Source organism: Pygocentrus nattereri, chromosome 13, assembly GCF_015220715.1.
Source record: "Pygocentrus nattereri isolate fPygNat1 chromosome 13, fPygNat1.pri, whole genome shotgun sequence".
NCBI lineage: Eukaryota > Metazoa > Chordata > Actinopteri > Characiformes > Serrasalmidae > Pygocentrus > Pygocentrus nattereri.
In genome coordinates this window covers 5007186-5029085 of record NC_051223.1, presented here as the reverse complement: position 1 = coordinate 5029085, position 21900 = coordinate 5007186, and the positions used below count along the sequence as shown (strand labels likewise).

Below are 21900 nucleotides of genomic sequence, written 5' to 3'. Positions count from 1 at the left end.
TGACATCCTATTCTTAATCCATAGGGTTTAATATGGTGTCAGCCCACCCTTTGCAGCTATAACAGCTTCAGCTCTTCTGGGAAGCCTTTCCCAAAGGGTTAAGAGTGTGTTTATGGAGGAGTCTGCAGAAAGTTGGTGACCTCTGCGCTCTGTCATTTTACGTGGCTGAGCTGCTGTCGTTCCCAAATGCTTTCACTTTTCCCACTGACGGTTCACTGTGGAATATTTAGTAGTGAGGGAATTTCACGAGTGGACTTGTTGCACAGGTGGCGTCCGATCACGGTACCACGCTGGAATTCACTGAGCTCCAGAGAGCGACCCATTCTTTCACTAATGTCTGTAGAAGCAGTCTGCAGGCCTAGGGGCTCGGCTTTATACACCTGTGGCCATGGAAGTGATTGGAATTCAGTGACTTAGATGGGTGAGTGAAAACTTTTGGAAATATAGAGTATTAAACTGTTACCTCAATGTAGTAATTTGTGGCCTTAATTTAGTAAATTGTGGCCACAATACAGTAATTCATGGACTCAGTCTAGTCATTTGTGGCCTTAGTGTAGCAAATGGTGCCCTCAATATAGTAAACCATGGCCTCAATATAATAATCCTTGGAGTCAGTATAGTAATTTGTGACCTCAGTGTAGTAACTTGTGGCACCTTAGGGGCTCCTTAATTTTCAGAAATTAACAGAAGAAAAGAAAATAACGAGGAGGTGTGTGTGTGTGTGTGAGAGAGAGAGAGAGAGAGAGAGAGAGAGAGAGAGAGTGTGTGTGTGTGTGTGTGTGAGTGAGAGGGAGTGTGTGTGTGTGTGTGTGTGTGTGAGAGAGAGAGAGAGTGTGTGTGAGTGAGAGAGAGAGAGAGAGAGAGAGAGAGAGAGAGAGAGAGAGTGTGTGTGTGTGTGTGTGTGTGTGTGAGAGAGAGAGAGAGAGTGTGTGTGAGTGAGAGAGAGAGAGAGAGAGAGAGAGAGAGAGAGAGAGAGAGAGAGAGAGAGAGAGAGAGAGGGGGGGGGGGGGGGGGCGGGCTTCCCCAGATGCGCATGTAGTGAAAGACGTTGTCAGTGTGAGTTGATTAGCATGTGTAGCATAGCCGCGTTTCTGAGCCCACAGCCGTTCAAACTGCTACTCTCTCCCCTCCGTCCACACTCGCTCAGGAAAAGCACCTCTCTCCCGTTTCCAGACACATTCTTTGCCTTTTTTCGTGCTTTTTAGCGACATTTTATTAGTCTTGCGTTTGTCTTCAGGCGGCGTCCTTCGCTTTTTACTGTAAGTTACTCATCTAAACTGTGAGAGGCGGCGACGTCGTCCGTTTAACTTTGGACTTTGTGGGAAACGGCTGGACGGAGGCTTCGAGGAAAGAAGATTCACTCTGACAGAAGACGAAGAAACCATTTTTGGGACTCTTTTAACGTATAAGTCACTTCTTCATATCATCCCCGAGTCCTCACAGGGATGCTGATGATATCCGTCTTCATGCGGGGCCACCGTGAAGGCATCTGTGACTGAACCGAGTCGGGCTCCGGTTTAGCTCGTTAGCAAGCCCGAAAGAACCGTTTTTTTTCTTGAAGTTTACAACTAAAACTGTTTCTGTGTGTTTTCTAAGCCAAGCGAACAAGATGTGGAGAGCAGTAAGACGCCGCGGAAAGCTTTCCCGAGAAGAAGAGGCGTTAAGTAGCGGGCTAATCACCAAACTGGGGGGAAATGTGGACGAGGTAAGTTAAACACCTCGAGAATTTCCAACTGACAAGCGAAGTGTTAGCTAACGCCAACGTCTCAAACTAGCTATAAATCTTCATAAACCTCGTTTTCAGTGTTGAAGTCAAGTCGAGAGCTATCCTACATCTTCCACATCGTGATATTTGACCAAAGCGTGTTAAAATAACGAATGAAGTCAGCTTCGTGTTCGAATTTGCCCGTTCCGCCTTAAATGGTGCAGCAGTTACTTTCACACACACATACCTACAGAATGGAACTGCTGCACCATTTAAGGTGGAACGGAACAATTCGAAGAAGTAGGTGACGGAAAGGCAGCTTCAGCCTCGCAAATGACATTAACATTGAACACGTTTTATTTTACACGTTTCTTTTGTTTCCCCTGATATATTCATGTGCTTTATTTAGTATATATTCGTAGCTTTCTAAAGAAAAGAACCATTTCACTAGCGCGGTGTTTGGCAGCCGCAAATGCTTTAGATTCAACGCATTTGACTCGTGTGCATACTGGTTGTTATTAAAGGGAAATACCGCAGATTTTAAAACATTTTCTCCATAATTTGACCGTTGAGGCCTAAACAAAGTCGATCACAGTGGTTTGACGTGAAGTGATTCATTGCAGAGAAGCCAACTGACTCAGGTTTCTCTACACTGGTGGTGATAGGAACCAGGAGTCCTGAGGTCTACAACCCAAATAAAGCCTTTTAATGTCTTATCCAAAACCACCAGCTGGGATGCACCGATATGGGAATTGTAGACTGGGGCCAATATCTGATATTATCATACATATAGGCTGATGTTGATACAGAAACATTGAAAAAAATAAAGAAATTGCAGCTAAATCTGCTTTATTATCATAAATCATTTCTATTGCGTCAAAGGTGGAATATGAATTAAAAATGATAAAATGCAGACATTTAACATAGTATTCCAGCATTCTGCTTTTACGGAATACAATAAATACATCATGGTTTTAAGTGTCAGACACATCAGAATATCTGTCTGATGCTGATAGTTCTTTTTAAAGGTGCACTGTGTAAAACATAGGGGGCGCTATTAACAGAAATCTAATGTAGTGTTTAAAACTGTGTTTTCATTCATGCATATTCACCTGTAACAACTAATCTGCGGGTTTTCGTCAGCTTAGAATGAGCCTTTAATGTCTAGATAGGGAGCGGCTCCTCTTCCAACAGATGTAATGTAAATTAAAGATTCTCAAAATTAAAATGCCATGTATTATGCAGGATAAATCATAAATAGAGTACAACATGGCCTAGCATATTGGAGTAAGTGCCCTAAAACAAGCTTCCTCAGTAGGGCGTAAGAGAGAAGATAGACATTTTATAGGGAGCAAGTGAACTTGTGAACTTCTCAAGGCCAAAGACCGAGATGGAAAAATACCAGCATGTACCTGTACTTAGGCTTGGTGGTCAAACAAGTGTCGAGTTACGACATCATCTTGCACTGCCATGGTTCTGCAGTAGCCCAGAATGGACAACCAAACACTGAAGAGTTCCTTTCGCGTTTTTACCTTGAAGGGCAGTTTGAATTTGGTGGCACTTTAGCACCAGTTGGAAGAAGCAGTGGTTGCTGCTGGTGCTGGTTGACCATTTTGAGAACCCAAATTTTGACAAATCAAACTTATTATTTAGCACAAAAAAGCAAGGGAGGTCAAAGAAATGAAAACATGAAGAAGCAAAACGAAATCAGAAGATTCAACAGCATCAAATCTGGCTCCCACTGTAGGTTCTACTACACGCTTGGATAGCAAAGGGTGAGGGAGGGGGATTTACTTGGCTGGAATCTGCAAACCCACCACTAGATGTCACTGAATCTTACACACTGCACCTTTAAGCAACTGTCTGCTGATAGTGATATGATTTTGTTACTGTTGTGCATCCCTAACAACCACTGAATCTACATGTGTCTTCTGGGGTTGATAAAATTGAGATAAAGGAACTATTTTGCTTCATAACACTCTACTTGTACTTTAATAAATATATTTGGGCCACATCCTTATCTTACAAGAAAATGAAAAGTTAATGTAAATGAAAATAGGATGGAGTGATGTGCAAATCAAATACCAAACCCAGAACTTTTGAGCAGCTGAAATCCCGTATCAAACAAGAACGGGAAAACATTTCACTTTCAGATCTGCAGCAATTGGTCTCCTCAGGTCCCAGAAAGAAAGAGGTGATGAGACAGTGGTAAACAGGCCCCCATCCCAACCTTTTTGGAATGTGTTGTTGGCATCAAATTCAAAAAGCGCATATATTTTTCAAAAACCAATAAAAATGATATGTTGCCTTTGTAGTACTTTCCTTTAAAAATATGGTTTACATGATTTGCACATCACTGCATTGTGTTTTTATTTACATTCTGCACAGCGTCTTAACTTTTTAGGAAATTCAAGATTCAAGAGTTTTATTGTCGTATGTGCAGCAGAACAGGCAGTTACAGCGTACAATGAAATTCTTACTTTGCGTTGTATGCAGGAATTATGAGAAATCTATGGGATTCTCCTTTAACGAGAGGATCAGCAGTAGCTCCATCTGTGTATTCTTAACAGACAGAACTTTTTTTGGCTTCATCTTTGTTAATCTAACCCTTTCAGTCTGATATATTTACAGCAGCGATCCCACCCTCATGTAGAATGAGTGCTGCTTTCTGTGTTTTATTATTTGTATTCGTGACTTTTATGAAGATTCTCAATATTTTCTACACAATACCGAGCATAAAACCATTGTTGAGGATATTTAAACATGCTTCTGTTCTGATTCTGTGTTTAAGGTTCTCTTCTTCCAAGTGACAAGCTGATTTATAGAGCAAGCGAGAGAGAGAGAGAGAGAGAGAGAGAGAGAGAGAGAGAGCACAAGAGAGAACGAGAGAACTCCTCCAAAGGTACAGTTGCCAAAATTCTACTGTGTTTCTTCAACCCTGTCTTTGGAGATGTTCAGCTTCGGACAAATCCAGCATTCCTTTGTAGTCGTCTCTTTTCCATTTCTCTCCATCTTAATCTCTCTTTTTGACTTGTGCTAAAACACCGGCGGTGCCGTATAAAGGCTGTGTAAACACTAATGCTTCAGTCGTCTCCACACACACAGCACGTCCCAGACTGAGGCTCTAGACTGTATCATAGCTCCTCTTGAGGAAACGGAGGCGCACAGTGTGTGGCTATTAACTCTCTGGTCCCAAGAGAACCGTCCCTAGTACAGACAATGCCTTTCCATTATTGATTTCTAAATCAGTTAGTGGACCGCATCACCTGGTCAATAAGGCAGTAATGATTATCAGTAAAATCAAACATGCTGCTCAGATGGCGCCTTGCTGTCAAAGTAGGATCGCTGCATGACAAAACCTACCAGTCATGACCATTAATACCTGTTGCCTAACCTCAAACAGCCTTAAATAAAACTCTTTATCTACATTATCTATCTACATTACTGTATTACTGTAAAGGGTCTTTAAATACATTTAGTTATTGTAAACTTAATAAAAAATAAGTATGCAGTTATAAGCAAATATTTGGGCATCTCTGGTCATGTCTTCTTGATTTTGTAGGTGAAAATAAGTAAAAGTCCTCTACAGATAATATCATATACAACATGTATAACTAAATAAGACCTTTCCTTACAGTGGCATATAATCTGCCTTGATACAAAACCACATATACACTGACTGGTCACTTCATAAAGTACTTCTACTTTGTTTCTGCACTCATTGTCCTTTTTATCATCTCCACTTTCTATATAGATGCGCTTTATAGTTCTACAATTACAGACTGTAGTCCATCCGTTTACATCTTCAGTGGTCAGGACCCCCACAGGACCACCACAGAGCAGGTGCTGTTTGGGTGGTGGACCATTCTCAGCACTGCTTTAACACTGATGTGGTGGTGGTGTGTTATTGTGTGCTGTGCTGGTATGAGTGGATCAGACACAGCAGTGCTGCTGGAGTTTTTAAACGCTGTGTCCACACACTGTCCACTCTATTAGACACTCCTACCTTGTCGGTCCACCTTGTAGGTGTAAAGTCAGAGACGACAGCTCATCTGCTGCTGCACAGTTTGTGTTGGTCGTCCTGTAGTCCTTCATCAGTGGTCACAGGACGCTGTTGGCTGGATATTTTTAGTTGGTGGACTGTTCTCGGTCCAGCGGCGACACTGAGGTGTTTATAAACTCAGACCAGCGCAGCACACACTATCACACCACCACCACGTCAGTGTTACTGCAGTGCTGAGAATGATCCACCAAACAAACAGTACCTGCTCGGTGGTGGTCCTTGGGGGTCCTGACCTCACATTAAAAACAATGTCTTTGCTTTCTCCTCTGAAGTTACCATTTCAGTGGGATGAAGTTTTGATTTGTTTGTAAATGGCTTTTTCTGTGTTTACACATCTCATAGAGAAAAAAGTATGGCAACCTCCAGCAATATCTGGATCCCATTACTCTTCCACGCTGTTCGTCTATCTGCTCTCCATCGCTCCTTTTACTATCTCCATCCATCCTGCCTTTCTCTTGTTTCTGCGACTACAGACAACAGAACAGAAGGGTTCTTTATGGCCATGGTTGTGTCCAGCAGCAGTCTGCCCCCCAGCTGCCCACCAGCTCCTCAATCCTGGCCTTGTTTAGCTCATGAACTTGGATGTCAGCTGCAGCATCTTCTTACACGTGCCAGATAAATGCCATTCTTTCTTCCTGGGGACGATAAAAATAGTGTAATGATGATATAAAATCTGCTTTGGGATGTTTGTGGGACAATGAAGTTGCTAGTGGTAACACAGAGGGGCTCATATCATTGAAAACTGAACTAGCCACATTGGCACATTGTTAATACTTCAAGACGGACTGTTCCCACTCTGGATGATACAGTCCAAATATGGAAACTAAGCAGCAAAGACAGCAGGTTTAGAACGTATCGTTTTTGTAATGTCACAAGCACATAAGTTGCGTTTCAAGGCTAGGTTGCAGCTGAGGAAGCATGGATCCTTGGTAGGACTGTCTTATGAAGACTCCACCTTAGTAGCCTATTGTTCACACAAATGGAGCAGTCCTGGCATTGCACTGAGATTGTTTCTTTTTCATTTCTTCACCGAAATGGAGATGTTCTTATGTAGTACGTTAAACTACATAAATGCAAATACTGCCAATTAAAATATGATATATGGACGAATGTTTAATTTAAGCAATAGAATACGAGAGGGAGTGTGTTATCGCGAAATAACGTAACGGCTGTCATTTGGTTGCAGTCACAAGCCGAAGGCAATAACACATAACCTCTAGTGTTGTATTGCTCTTACACAAGGGTTAAATAAATAAAGCTTGAAATTAATAAATTAGGCGTGTCATTTAATATGTTTTAAAGTCAGCAATTCCTTCCGCCAAAGTAGTTTCTTAACAATCAGCTTGTTGCTACATCAGAGTAACGAGCTCCGCTCACTCGCTGACCAGCCGGCAGTTCGTTCTACCAGCTCCTTATCTAATTTAGTGTAGTCTCATCTTTAGAGTTGGACCAAATCATCTGTCAGTCAACTGTGCTCGTTTGTTCGTAAAATAAGAAGTCAAAACGTTCAAATGGCTCCTACAGCTGTCAAAATCGTTGCTTAGCAACGGCGTTTCAGCGGAGTGATACAGTATTTGTGAAAAACCTGTGATGTTATGGCGAAATAACAGTTAGAACGCCTCTCAACCAATCAGTGTGGCCGGAACTCACTGTTGTATAATTAGTCTATCACTTTGTAGTTCTGCAATTACAGACTGCAGTTCATCTGTAACACTGACGTGGTGGTGGTGTGTTAGTGTAGGTTGTGCTGGAACAAGTGGATCGGACACAGCAGTGCTGCTGGAGTTTTTAAACACTGTGTCCACTCACTGTCCACTCTTATTAGACACTCCTACTATGTTGGTCCACCTTCTAGATGTAAACTGCTGCACAATTTGCCTTGGTCATCCTCTAGTGCTTCATCAGTGGTCAGAGGATGCTGTTGGCCATGTGCTGTGTCTAATTCACTCGTTCCAGTGCAACACACACTAGCACACGACCACCACAGTGCTGAGAATGATCCACTGTGGTGGTCCTCTGGGGGGTCCTGACCATTGACTAACAGGGTAAAAGAGGGCAAAGAAAGAAACAGATGGACTACAGTCTGTAATTGTAGAGCTACAAAGTGCACCTATAGAGTTAGTGGAGCTGATAAAATGGACATTGGATGCAGAATACAAGGAGATGTACTTAATGAAGTGGTCAGGTCAGTGTTAGGAAAGAGCTGGTCTGCTACAAGTAGAGAATTCTGGGAGAGAATCTCTCATCTACCCTAAACACAGCCTAACAGTTCACGGCATTGTTTAAATCACAGATATGGTGTTTAGTTTTTATACGCCAGTCAGAACTAAGATAACATTACCAACAAGTTTCTTGAGCAGTAAAGTCGGTATCGTTTTCACATCTTCACTTTTTCTTTAAAAGCTCACTGTCAGTGAAACAAGGTTAACAAGTAAATGATCACTGTTAGGAACCACAGCAATCCAATACGACTTAGTTTGCATTTGAACTTCATGCGTGACACAGTGATTTCTGTGGACTGTCGTAACCGCTATAAGAGCCAAGCAGCCGTCTACAAATTACACCACAAATGGCAATTATCGCGGGTCCAAGCACAGTGGACTCATGGAACAAGCAGAGCACAACAAAATGCAAAGTCTTTTGAACTGGCCTCTATTTATCACAGATGTAGAGTCTCAAAAGAAGCTGTCTGACGAATTTTGTACGCGCTGGTCTCTGACACTAGTATAGTAAGCCACAAAATAAGAAAACACCAGAATTTCTTGTAATAATAATAATAATTAATAATAATAATTCTTTTTTTATATATAGCGCTTTATCAAGGACCCAAAGACACTTGTTTCTGAACTTGTCTCATGTTCACTGCTCATGAGATTTCACTTCTTCATGCTTATCATATATTCACTCAGTGGTTTCAACTCCTCTGTGATGGTAGCCTCTCGCTCTTGTTCATACAGCATCTGGATTCTTATTATAGTGGAGGCTCTCAAGGGGAACTAGAGCTTTCCAGTTTAGTATGCTGTTTGTTGATTTAGCCATAGTTCTCCTGTGAGCTCTGTCCAGCGTATGACATGTAATTTGTGAGAATATGTGATGTGTGTGTGTGTGTAGACTAGGAAAAGCTAAAAGCAAGAGAAAGTGCATTGGAGATAAGCCTGCTGCTCATGAAAATGTAAAGGACATCGACAGCTATTTCATAGACTGCGGTCCCCCATGTGGTCAAATCCTCTGAGAGCTCTTTCTGTTCAGTGCTGACACTCCTTGTTCAAGTAGTCTGGGATACAGAAAGAGAAATAAAGATGTGATAGAGGAGACATTGAAAATGAAGGCCTTTGATAACTTCATAGCATACTAGAGACTCACTCAGAGGTCCACGATCCAGAGCCATGTACACATTCTGCTGATCACACATTCAACATAGTAGTCTTGATTGCACCACTGGCTTTGATACTTTAGGAGTCATTTGGTGAAAAATCTCATATTAAATGGGCAGTTTTTATTCTTCTCCCAGGATCTAAAGTTGGTTTATCTTTATCTCTGCAATTGAGCTGCAAGGGTAATGTAGCTAATAAGTAATGGAAGCTTATACCCCACCAGTTAGCATTGTGTAAACTGCATGTCTTCTAAAGTAATGTTAAATAATCTCAAATAGCCGTGCTTGTGTGGTTTCTGACACTGAAGACTAAAGAAGCAAACTTCAGACAACGAACCATTAAGATTAAAACTTAGTCATTTGGCTTTCCAATGGAAGTTGGCTTAGTGATTTTCAAAGGAGCCCCTTAGTTTCATGTAGAATACCTTTAGATCCCATTAGGAAACCATATAAGGCATTTACAATCAGCCGTTGGTCAACTGTTAAACCTTTAGGATCCTTTGTGATATCAACCCATCAAAAAAGCCAAAACACATTACAGAGCTTTACATCTTTACAGCCGTGGTGATGGGAACCAGGATTGTGATGGCTATTGTTTTATTTTACTATTCAAAACGACTAGTAAACCTCCTTGTGCCCTTATATGTTTTGTATGTATTGTAAATAATAATTGTTAATAATAGTGTAACAGTAAATAGTGGTAAAATAATGGTAAATCTGAAAAAATATGTTTTCTTTGGCGATTTCCCTCACAACACCCTGCATATACCCCTCAGCCATTAATGTATTTAAAAAAAATATACTCTAAGCCAAAAACATATTTCAAAACTACAGGGAGATTCACTCGAAAGAGGCCCTGAATGTTCTTTAATAACGCTCACTAGGACTAAGCAGTCTGAACCAAACAACGTGCAGTGTGCTCCTCAGTGTATCGAAAAAGCTGGGATGCCCCTGCATCGGAGCGATGAGGTAGACGCTGGAACGTTTAACCTGCCTCATGCTTGTCGATATGCTCAGGTACATGGAATGCTGCATTGAAATGCGTCTGGCAGAAAACGGAGATCACTTCCAGCATCACATGTAATGCATTCGATTTCACACACATCAAGGTATGTTGCTTATTTTTGTAGTTCAGATTGCTTCATCCTAATGGGAGTTACAGCAGAATATTCAGGGCCTCTTTCGAGTGAATCTCCCTAAAGTATTAAACTTTATCCCAGGCATCAGACAACACATCGTAACCGTTTTGTGTAATATGTTTTTGTGCGGTAGCTTTAAATGAAACATTAACTGAGGGTTGCTAAAAATGTGGCCTGTGGGCCAAAGTTGGTCTGTAAAGACATTTAACTTGGCCCACCAGAAGGTCACCCTAAACCCAACCACCCACCTTATGAGAAAACATATCTTACTTAAGAACTTACTCATTTTTTCAACACAATTTGAAGCTCACCATGCTGTTTTAGGTCTTTGGCCCTCAGCCCCCCAAAAACAGCATTTTCAAAGACAGAATGTCTTGGCACCCCTGCATTTCAGATGTCTGGTTTCTGTCAAGACCAATATGCACCATTCTGACTCGGCAGGTTTCTCTTGAATGGAGCATTTCACATTAAAGCGCAGTGAACTTTGTTTTAATGGTTTACTTACTCCACATTTTTTAAAAATTAAAGGAAGTTCAGGCTGTATGTATGTAATGAATTACATTTACATTCGATCTATAGCTTAGGGTTTGCACTTCTGACATGTTTTAGTTTATTTTGAGATCAAAAAATACAGCAAAACAAAACTACAATAACAACTCATCAAGTTCACTTTTATAAAATATCTCCTCTTCTACTTTCAAACACAAATGTGGTATGGATGGAATGTTTAACATCTCCACTTTCAGTGATCTACAAATAAGAAATGATTCATATAAAATCCTAGTGTGCTTCTGTTCTCACGACCGTATCTGCGGATTCTGTGGGCCGTCCCTGTAATGCAGTCAGTTTGTCTTTTTTCTGAAGTGCAAATCCCTCCGTCTCTGAATGAAAACAAGTCTGTTTAGCTGTTGAACTGCCGGCGTATGTCCTTGGAGGATCAAACTCTCTGTTAGCTTGTATTGTTCACACTTGAGTCAGTGCCATCATTGAGTAGAACATGAACTACTCCTGACTCATGCCTTCATTGCTGTCTTGACAGTGCATCAGTCTCTTTTGAAAGTCTCTGTCTTCCTTTCTCTCTCTCTCTCTCTCTCTCTCTCCCTGCCTAGTTGCTGACCCTATAGGCGGTTACAGATGCTGGTCTCAGCTTCAATGAACAAAATTGGCTCCATACAGACAGTTCAGAAGGCACTAGTGGCTGTGGCTTCGCTGTCCATCTAACTTTGCCTTTTTGTTTCTCTCCAAGATTGTCATGATATTAAATACTTTGTAAAAGTCTGTATCTTCAAGGATTGTCTCTCTTGTCTCTTTGGGCCTCTTACCATTACTACCAAAATAGCTCAATATTCATTTAACTCTTTCAGACCCTTTCTGCTTATGCATATCACATTTTTGGTAATAATAACAGCATAGATTAAGCTGGACGTCAGCAGTGTTAACGGTATTGGTATTCTAACAATTTGGAAGCGTTTGGAAACGACATCAACTCAGCCGACCACGTAAAATGACAGAGCAGGCTCAGCGGATGCTGAGGCGCATAGTGCGCAGAGGTCACCAACTTTCTGCAGAGTCAGTCACTACAGACCTCCAAACTTCATGTGGCCTTCAGATCAGCTCAAGGGCAGTGTAGAGAGCTTAATGGAATGGGTTTCCATGGCCGAGCAGCTGCATCCAAGCCTTACATCACCAAGTGCAATGCAAAGCGTTGAATGCAGTGGTGTAAAGCGCCGCCACTGGACTCTGGAGCAGTGGAGATGTGTTCTCTGGAGTGACCAATCACGCTTCTCCGTCTGACGAGACTGCATTGTGCCAAGTGTAAAGTTTGGATGAGGGGGGATTATGGTGTGGGGTTGTTTTCCAGGAGTTGGGCTCGGTCCCTTAGTTCCAGTGAAAGGAGCTCTTAATGCTTCAGGACCAAGAGATTTTGGACAATTTTATGCTCCCAACTTTGTGGGAACAGTTTGGGGACGGCCCCTTCCTGTTCCAACATGACTGCACACCAGTGCACAAAGCAGGTCCGTAAAGACACGGATGAGCCAGTTTGGTGTGGAAGATCTTGACTGGCCTGCACAGTGTCCTGACCTCAACCAGACAGAACAACTTGGGGATGAATTAGATTGGAGACTGCGAGCCAGGCCTTCTCGTCCAACATCAGTGTCTGACCTCACAAATGTGCTTCTGGAAGAACGGTCAGAAATTCCCATAAACACACTCCTAACCCTTGTGGAAAACCTTCCCAGAAGAGTTGAAGGTGTTATAGCTGCGAAGGGTGGGCTGACATCATATTAAACAGTACATGTTAAGAATGGGATCTCTCTCAAGTCCATATGCATGTGAAAGCAGACGATTGAATACTTTTCACAATATAGTGTAGGTCCAGGTCCGCATAGAACAGCGTCCAGACTCGGACCGCAGTCCACCTATTAGTGGCCTCTGATCTACTCTAATCACCAGGAGATACTGCTTCATGAAAGTCCTCAATAAACATTATTATATGCTATGAGATCTCAACATACATCACTATACATCGTAAACACTGCTATATGTTGTGGGATACTAGACTAGTGACCTCAGTAAGCATTACGATATGCTAGAAAGCACTGTTCCTCAAAAACAATCTCAATAAACACTCCAGTACACAAGAGAATTTCCTTTAGTTGTGTTCTTCAGACTTGTTGTAACACAGCAGGGAACAAGGTATTTGGTAAGTGCTTTGCTGTCCAATGGAATTTTGGATCCAATTCTTGTTTGGGATCTAGTTAAATTTACTCAAGTCAAGGTCTGTCTGTAGTTGGCATTTGCAAATGGCTCATTGGAAGTTATTGGAATACAGAGGAAATGTAGTTGTTTTATCTGAGGGAGAATTGGCAGTCCGACTCGTGCTGTTGTTTACCTCGGTGTTCCACTGAAGGGGTGGTTCGACCAAAAACAGCATTAAATGTGTTTGGGTTTTTTTTGCATCTTCTATCTCATTCTGGGACCTTGCACAGTGTTTCTGACATGCTGTTGTCTGTAAATGATTCTTTTGTAGCATTTACTGATGGACTTCAGCCTGAACCTCAACATGATGTGGAGACATCACTTGTTGTCTATAGAAAATGAATAGTGGATTGATTTCATACCTCTTTAGAAGTTTTTACTTTTATGTGCTGAACTTACCCCGTAATATGTGTGTCAATATGACTGTTAAGCTGTTAAGACTGTTGGTTGTTGCTTAACATCAGGAGTTTGTGATGTGGTGACCAAAAATGCCAACAGCAAACAAGTGTGTTTTCGATTTTATCTACTAATGTTGTTTTTAAATAGCTGGTATCATTCCTTATTGCAGTTGAGAAAACTAAATTTTTGTCTTTCAGTCTTAGATTTCTTCTTATTCAAATCAAGCATCACACTGTAAAAAGAAATTTTGATAGTTTTCCATAAATAAGCCAAAGTTAATGAGCATGCATGGCCTGACCAGGGCTGACAGGGGTTGAAGCTCATATGCTTAAAATAATCAACAGTCAACACAAAGTCAATAGCTTTAAAGCTTTTCTCTCATGGGACTAATACGTTTTCTGAGTGGACTAGCAAACAGACACATATGTAGTCTGTAGTTAAGGCTGCACTCAACAGAAGCAACCAGATAAATTGCCAACATATCCACAATAGTCACTCTACTACGCAGTCTGTTGGCTCTACTGTTGGTCATTAACCTACTGGAGAACACTGATTGGAAGGATAGAAAGTGAATGGAGACTAGGGTGTAGACGGGGTAAAGTCAGGACTGGGAATTCCTGACAATTACAGAAACCTCCTTACCACAGTTTCCTGAATAATGTCTTAAATTTAGGACAACTTCAGTTGTTGGAGCCCCATATTAATCCCCATGGTTTGGAATGGGATGTCCAGCAAGCTCATACAGGTGCGATGTGTAGGTATCTGCATACTTTTGACCACATAGTGTATTAGTCAATATATAACTTCGATAAACATTACCGTACTCCAGTGGTGAAGGAACGTTTTGTACTGTTAGTTTTTCTATTGAAAATAGAATGTTATCCATTTTAAGCAACGTTGACAGGTGGCAGAAATTGGTCACTAGGATAAGATCTAATCCAGCGATCTAATCCGTTGATCTAGTATTCCAGGTCTGCTTGTTGCTGTTTATTAGAAGAGACAGCAGGGATGGCTGGCTACTGGAGATTCCAGTTCATCATGCCACCCTGACTTCCTAACCGTGACTTCGATTTTCTTCACATAATTTTGATTATTTGCACACATGTTGCCGGTCGCTTGGTTAACAGTTATACAAACTGGTTTCTTAACTTGAGAAAAGATGTAAAATAAGATAAGATTCCTAAATTAAATTCCTAAATTAAGCAACGATTAATGTACTAAACCATAGAATATCACTGGAATTACATTTTTGGAATTCCCAGGGGCTGGTAAACAATGTGAGCGTGTGCCAAAGAGCCATTTCAAGAATTTCTATTATTTTTGTCCATGAACCAAATCTTCATGTCAGAAGGTTTAACTTGCCTATTTTGTGGAAAACAAGAAGAAATAGAGAGCAGCCATAAAGAAATTGGAGAAGGGTCTGGGTCCGGAATCCATGATGACCATCACCCTGCTGCCAACCCCCGATCACTCCGCACGATCATGACAGCATGACGTAATTGAATAGGCAGAGTTCTCCAAGTGTGTTGAGCTTTCGGTAGTGGCACTTTGAAAAGATGCATTGTGTGGCTTCACATGTTTTGGATGAACCTCTTGCTTGCCTTCACCCTCCCAGCTTGGAAGCATCATGTGATGAGGGGAAGCTAGCTAACTGGTGGGAACTGGACACGACCGATTGGGGGAAAAATTGGGTAAACATACAAAAACAAGGTAATGAAAGACGTAGTACAAGAAAAGTAGCACTGCAGCAGTTTACCGTTAGAAGCTAAACTCAGAACTGTTTCCATTTCCCATTGCCCAGCAGAACTGCTGAAGTAGATAAGTGTCCTCTGGAGGTTGTGTGGTGGTCTCAAGATTTCTCTTGTGATGCTACTGTTGACATTAATCAGCAGCAGCAGTGGAGGAGCTTTATGTTTTAAAAAGCCCATATTCTACACCTTTCTTGTATATTTTTATAAATTTTATGTGGTGTTATACATCAAAACTGGTCACAATTTACTTTGACTTGGACATTTTCCAACCTTTTTGTAACTGTACCTTTGAGACTGGTATATGTAAATGAGCTGTGTTTGATTGGTTGCCCTGTATGTGCCTCATTCAGTCTAGGCTGAAACACTTCCGTGTGAATTGTGGGGGCTAAACTGCTGTAGGACTGTATGGACTGGGGAGAACTATGTGTTATGAAGCGTATAATAGTGTTTACATGAAATATATTACTTTTATGTTTCAACAAAAGTGAGGAATTTTCAGTTCGGGTTTGCTGATCAGGTCAGGTTTCAATTTCACGGGAAAGGGTCGGACTGGACTTCAATTTCATGCTCTTGCAGACAGACCTCTAGTGAGCACATAGAAATGTGGAGTAGCACCAGGTTGGTGTTAACTTGAATCACCCCCCACTCACATAAACCCAAATAGTGCACACATGCCCTTCTCTGCTGGTGTAAGCCTGGAATCCCTAACAGCCCTTTTACTGGCACAGTAAGCGGTGGAGGCTGCTGGTCTGGACCTCACAAACATCCGGCAGTGAGAGAGAGAAGAAACAGGGCGACGCAGACAGGAAGAGGTTTTAAACTGCTGGTGAAAAAACAAACAAGTTAACATGATTAAGAACAGAAGAAAGCGAGCTAAAAGAGGCCGTGAGAGGGGAAATTAGAGTTTAGAGGTCAAGTAAGAAGACGAGGACTAGCCCCAGTAGGCTTGTACGTTTTCTGGGAAATATAGGGTCAAAAGCGAGACCGTGGTATTCTGGAAGCCTTTCTTTTAAAAAAAAATTTAAAAGTCTGCGTGGGTTTCCTCTGGGTTCCTCCCACAGCCCAAAGACATGCAGTTAGGCCAATTGGACATGCTGAATTGCCCCTGGGTGTGAGTGTGTGAGTGACTGTGTCTGTCTGTCTGCCCTGCGATGGACTGGCGACCTGTCCAGGGTGTATCCTGCCTTCCGCCTGATGACTGCTGTGACCTTGAGGGAGAAGCGGCTTAGAAAATGGATGGATGGATTTTTCTTACCAATAATGTGATTGTGTTAAAACGCAATTATTTTCTATAAAATAAGGTGTGATGATGTTGGGTTACTCTAACACATCACCAGAACTGCAATTCACCTTTCCTCAGTAAATACTATGGTGATGTTTATTATGACAGGAACTTCTACTTACCTGAGGTCCAGGGGGATCCAGGCGGGGTGGGAGCCAGGTCGCTGGTACCTGTAAAGAAGAAAATATAATGTTAAATATAGCTAGCCTATGTGTGCGTGTATATGAAGAAAATGGCCATTGCATGTGTGTATATAGGTGATTTAATGTGTTTTGCTTGTTCTGTTGTCACCCCTAGACTGTGAATAATGGCCCAGAGCTAATGTGGGAGGGGCGACCAGGTTGAAAGGGAAGGGGGACAGTTTAAGGCAGGTCTGTGCGGCTTCGCAGCCTCAGACCCGATGCAGCAGAATCGCTTTAGTTCTGTGTGAGGCAAATGGCTGCCGGATGCTGACTGCGGAGTCAGTGGAGTCCTTTGGTTACAGCTTTGTTTTGTTTTTCTCTCGCGAGTGTAAATACTTTTGTGTGCAAAACCACCATAAACTTCAGAGCACGGTGGAATTGAATCCTGATGTCCAAGTGTGTTGAATGGGGAGCCTCCTGACCACTTACTGACCACACCACCACCAAAGTGGTGTCCATGCTTATCACATAAGGCTAAGGCCAGGAACATGAGCAAATCCAGTTCCTCTGGCTCGAAGTTTGAAAGCTGAATGTAGTGCCCCAGACTGGCACTTGTGGTTGAGATGTCATGTTTGGTTGCTTCATATTGGTTTGACTCATCTAAAGGCAGATTACAAGCCTACATTTCCTCGATTAATTCTCTTAAGACAGTGCTGCTGATAATATAAGCTATAATAAAACAACTGCAGTTCAGAAATTGCACTCTTTCAATTGTGATTTTATAAAAATGATTAAACTTTCTGCCCCGTGAAGTGCATATACATGACAGTGTATACAGACACTGGGAAGCGGATCAGTGCTATTTCTAATACCAGTCTATCCACAGCAGTTCAGAAAATGTGGTCAGCTCTAAAAATCTCAAGCCTTGATCAGTCCTGGAGGCTACATTGCTTCCAGCACATTGTATTTTGACATGTTTATAAAAATGTAATTTCTTCCACTTTCTTCTCTTATTTACAGATCAGAAGGGCAAATGAAACATAAACCCATAAACAGGCTTTCAAATAATTGTTTGCACATTTCAATCCAGACCACAAGCAAATGCATTTCAAGCTACAAAGTGGGAAGATCTCATATGCGGTGTAGAATACGTGAGAATACAGAAACAACAATACCAGTGCTGTTTATACATTTTTACATTCTTACCCTAAATGTGAAGAGGGTGCAGGCAGGATGGAGTCCGTGGAGACGGATGTCAGGGCTGATGTGTGACAGAAGGATAGCAGCAAGAGTGAAAGGGAAGGTTTACAAGACAGTAGTGCGTCCTGCTATGATGTATGGTTTGGAGACTGTGGCTCTGTCTAAAAGACAGGAGGCTGAGCTGGAGGTGGCGGAGATGAAGATGCTGAGATTTTCGTTGGGAGTGACAAGGATGGACAAGATATGAAGAAGAAATTAGTAGATCAGAGGGACAGTGAAGGTGGAGCAGTTTGGAGATAAAGCCAGAGAGGCCAGGTTGAGATGGTTTGGACATGTGTTGAGGAGGAATAGTGGATATATTGGGCAAAGAATGTTGGAGATGGAGCTGCCGGGTAGAAGGAGAAGAGGTAGACCTCAGAGAAGGTTTATGGATGTAGTGAATGTGGACATGGAGATGGTTGGTGTGAAAGTAGAGGAGGCAGTGGATAGGGCGAGATGGAGGCAGATGATCCGCTGTGGCGACCCCTAAAGGGAGCAGCCGAAAGAAGAAGAATATCCTAAATGTTGCGTTTGGCGTGGGGAAAGTTGTGAAGCTGTCATCTGCTTATTTATGTTAGTGTTTTACCTGTAATACACAAACCCAGCCCCATGCTGGGTATTCGTAGGTAATGCTTAAGCTGGAGGTTGGGCAGTTTGAGCAGTTTGTATGGCTGATGTATTGTATTCAGCACCTTGTAAGTTTGCCCATTTTTCTTCATGAAAGTATGTAATACTTAAGCAGTAGAACACGAGAGGGAGTGTGTAATCATGAAATAATAACACGATTTGATCGCAGATCGTAGATCATCACAGTTGGATGTTATTCGCGAAAACACACGACGTCGAGTGTTCTATTTCTTTTATACGACAGTTAAATAAATAAAGTAAGAAATAAATAAACTGGCCTGTGAACATGTCATTTAATATTTTAATGTTGGCAATTCCTTCCGCCAAATTATAGCTCCTTAACATGCAGCTTGTTGCTACGTCAGAATAACAAGCTCCGCCCACTCGTTGCACAGCCAGCAGTTTGTTCTCCACACAGCTCCACACAGACCAACTGACAGTTTGGGAATTTAGTGTAGCCTCATCTTCAGAGTCTGACCAAATCAGCTGTTGGTCAGATGTGATCTTAAAAGTCTCCAGTTTTCTGGTTGTGGCAAAGTAAGAAGTAAAAACGTTCAAATGGCTTGAGCGTCTCCTACAGCAGCCAAAGTCGTTGCTTAGCAACGGCTTCTCAGCGGAGTGTTTACAGTGTTTGTGTAAAACCTGTGATGTTATGGAGAAATAACAGCACGGTTAGGACACCTCTCAACCAATCAGCTTGCGTGCCCGGAGCTAACTGTTGTATAAAATGTCAGAAACCACATTTTCTCCATTTATTAGTTTGTGCTGTCTGAGGTTCGCTTCTTTAGTTTTGTTCTGGAGCAAAGAAGCTAATATAACCAACAAATTTATAACCAGTTAGCGCTACATCATCAAACACTTGCCTTAAAAGTGCTTAATTAATCGCTTACAGAGACTGTAATGTAGACATGCCACCAAAACCATGTGACGACATGCTACCAAAACCAAGGTGTGAAATACAGGGGCTTTAATTAAACTCTTTCTCAAAATCAACCCTGTGTATTGCCCCTGGTTTAGAAAGCAGTCTGGGCTGAAATCCTCTTAGTCTCTCCCGGTGAAAACAATCGTAATTAAGTGCCTTAGCCTACAAAAACCACTACAGTGTCCATTAGAGATTAATTAACCACGTTTAAGGCAAATGTTTGATGATTTAGTGCTAATTGGGTGTAAACTTTTTGGCTATATTATGCTGTTTGCTCCAGTACAGACTGAAGAAGCAAACATCAGACACCAAAGTGACATCTTGGCTGATTTTTTGACTAAAATATGTTTTGAATTTGCCTTCTTTTATTGAAATTAGAGTGGAAGATCCCTTCATTCAGCCAAATGAACTGCAAGTCACTCTGGATGCCACGGTCCTCATGAGCCGACGCTGTTGTACCGGTTAATTGTAGTTTAAGCCCACCTGCGAAGGCATCCTCTTACTCATCCAACACAAAAACTGCCAATTTCCCCCAGGCTTTGTTTTTTAAAGAAAAAAATTCTCCCTTTTTTTTTTCTTACAGTGTTTGTGCGACTGTTTTTGCCTCGTAACACTGGTTCAGTGACTGAAAAGAGTTCGTCTGCAGCTCCAGCCTTCAGCTGCAGTACTTTTTTTGTGACAGGTACAAAAACCACCAGAACCATTTGACCACATGCCACCAAGACCATGTAGAAAAACAACCTTTTTCACTTGCGGCTCCCAACAGATTGTTAGCAAAACTGTCTCAGAAATGTTCTGCTTCACCAGCCGTGCCAGACGCTTCTAGTTTAGCGGAAACAGCGTGTTCAGATTTGCTCATTAACTCTTGTGGATACTGAAATACGGGTTCGTTGTGTGAGACAGCGTTCTGTGCTTCCGTCCCTCTCACCCCTTTGGGGTTCCCCACAGTAACCCGTCTGCAGCCCGAGCGCAGCAGAGGCTGGTTACACAACCCTGGCAGATGGTTCGTGCTCGTGTATGGGTGGGAGCTTGTGTATGTGTGTCTGTGATAGTCTGCTAATGAGAGCACCTATTAAAACACACAGACAGGCCTCATTCAGATGTAGTCAGGAAAAAAAACTGCATAGTAAATCGGTGTTCATCAGTAAATGTGTGTTAGTCAGCAGGGATGTTTCATTCTGATCCACTTGAGCAGGATCAGAGCTGATCCAGGCATATTTAGGCCCAATCCCATTTCTTCTTTTTTCCCCTACCCCTTGTTGTCAGTGTCACCTTAACCCCTTCGAACTGAGTTACAAGGGGTTGTGGTTGAAATCTTCCTCTATGAAATGGGACCCTCAAATAAAAAGAGCATTGCTTCATTAACAGCAGCTAGCGTTGCTCTGTAGGCGACCCTGCCAGTCTGCAGTGACAGCAGAGGAGGGTAAAGTTCAGCTCCTCACTGGCTGTGTTTACATGCAAAGATGTTTGCCAATCCGATTGAATACATTTGCAGATTGCAGGTTAAGACTGAGGTGTTTATTCTCACTCTATTCAACAATCTGATGGAAAATCCTCGTTTATATGCTCGCTACAAGTAATCCGATGCAAAATGACACGCATGCATGGAGTAGCGCTTAGAGTGAACGTTACCATGACAGCAAACATCACGTGAGGTCCAGTCAGAGAGAGATGAGCAGCAGTGAGCAGTGCTTGTGTTTTTAATGGCTTTAAAATGATGTCAGACTCAGGAAAACGTCCTTCACATGTACTTATAAAGGAAGCGGCGAGAGGAAGACGTCGTGTTCTGAGACACATAAGCTGGACGTCCGTCACACCGCCGTCTTTTAAAGCTCAGACTATAAACTTTGTCTCCTCTTCAGACCAGTTTCTGCTCTGCCATGTTGACCGGTATAAACCTTTCGCTGTGACCCAACGCGCATGCGCAGAACATACACGTTCCGAATGGAAGTGTATTCGGATTCAGGCGTTTACACAGATATTATTCTTATATTTAACGGATTATTTAGAGGTTTACCCACCTCGTTCAGTTGGATAGAAATTGTATTCTGAATGGCCTCAATTGGACTAGACTATTGTGATTGAGGTGTTTACATGGACGTATTCTATTCCGATTGAGCTATTAGTCAGATTATTAACAGATTATCAGGCTGCATGGAAACGTGGCTGCTGCTGGGCATTAGTTACATTTAGGGCATCATCTGCTTTGAAGGAGGGGGATGAGACAATTAGTTATTATCACCCACCACTAATTCTTTGTTGATACGAAGCTGAAGTCAGCTATTCACCAGCAAATTTTCCCGTTCCACCTTAAAAGTGGAAATACACCTTGGTATTTGAAGGGTGCTATGTTGGCTGGCTTCTTTAGTATTCACAGGCTGCTGACTCAGTTATTCTTCTTAAAATAATAATTTCTTTCATATGGAAAAAAATATATGGACAATATCTTTGTATTTTCTCAAAAGATTTGTCAAAAACATCCGTGCTGAAACACACTCCAAACAACAAAAACAATTAT

At 41.9% G+C, this 21900-nt stretch overlaps 1 protein-coding gene across 1 annotated transcript in view; it reads left to right on the top strand.

The window, feature by feature from the left end:
- Positions 1-1046: 1046 nt before the first annotated feature.
- Positions 1047-21900, top strand: part of LOC108431419 (gap junction gamma-1 protein-like) — a 42552-nt gene continuing 21698 nt past the window's right edge. The window contains exons 1-2 of the mRNA XM_037543913.1: positions 1047-1705; positions 4497-4607. The gene's annotated coding sequence lies outside the window, so the exon portion shown is untranslated. The remainder of the gene's footprint in view (positions 1706-4496; positions 4608-21900) is intronic.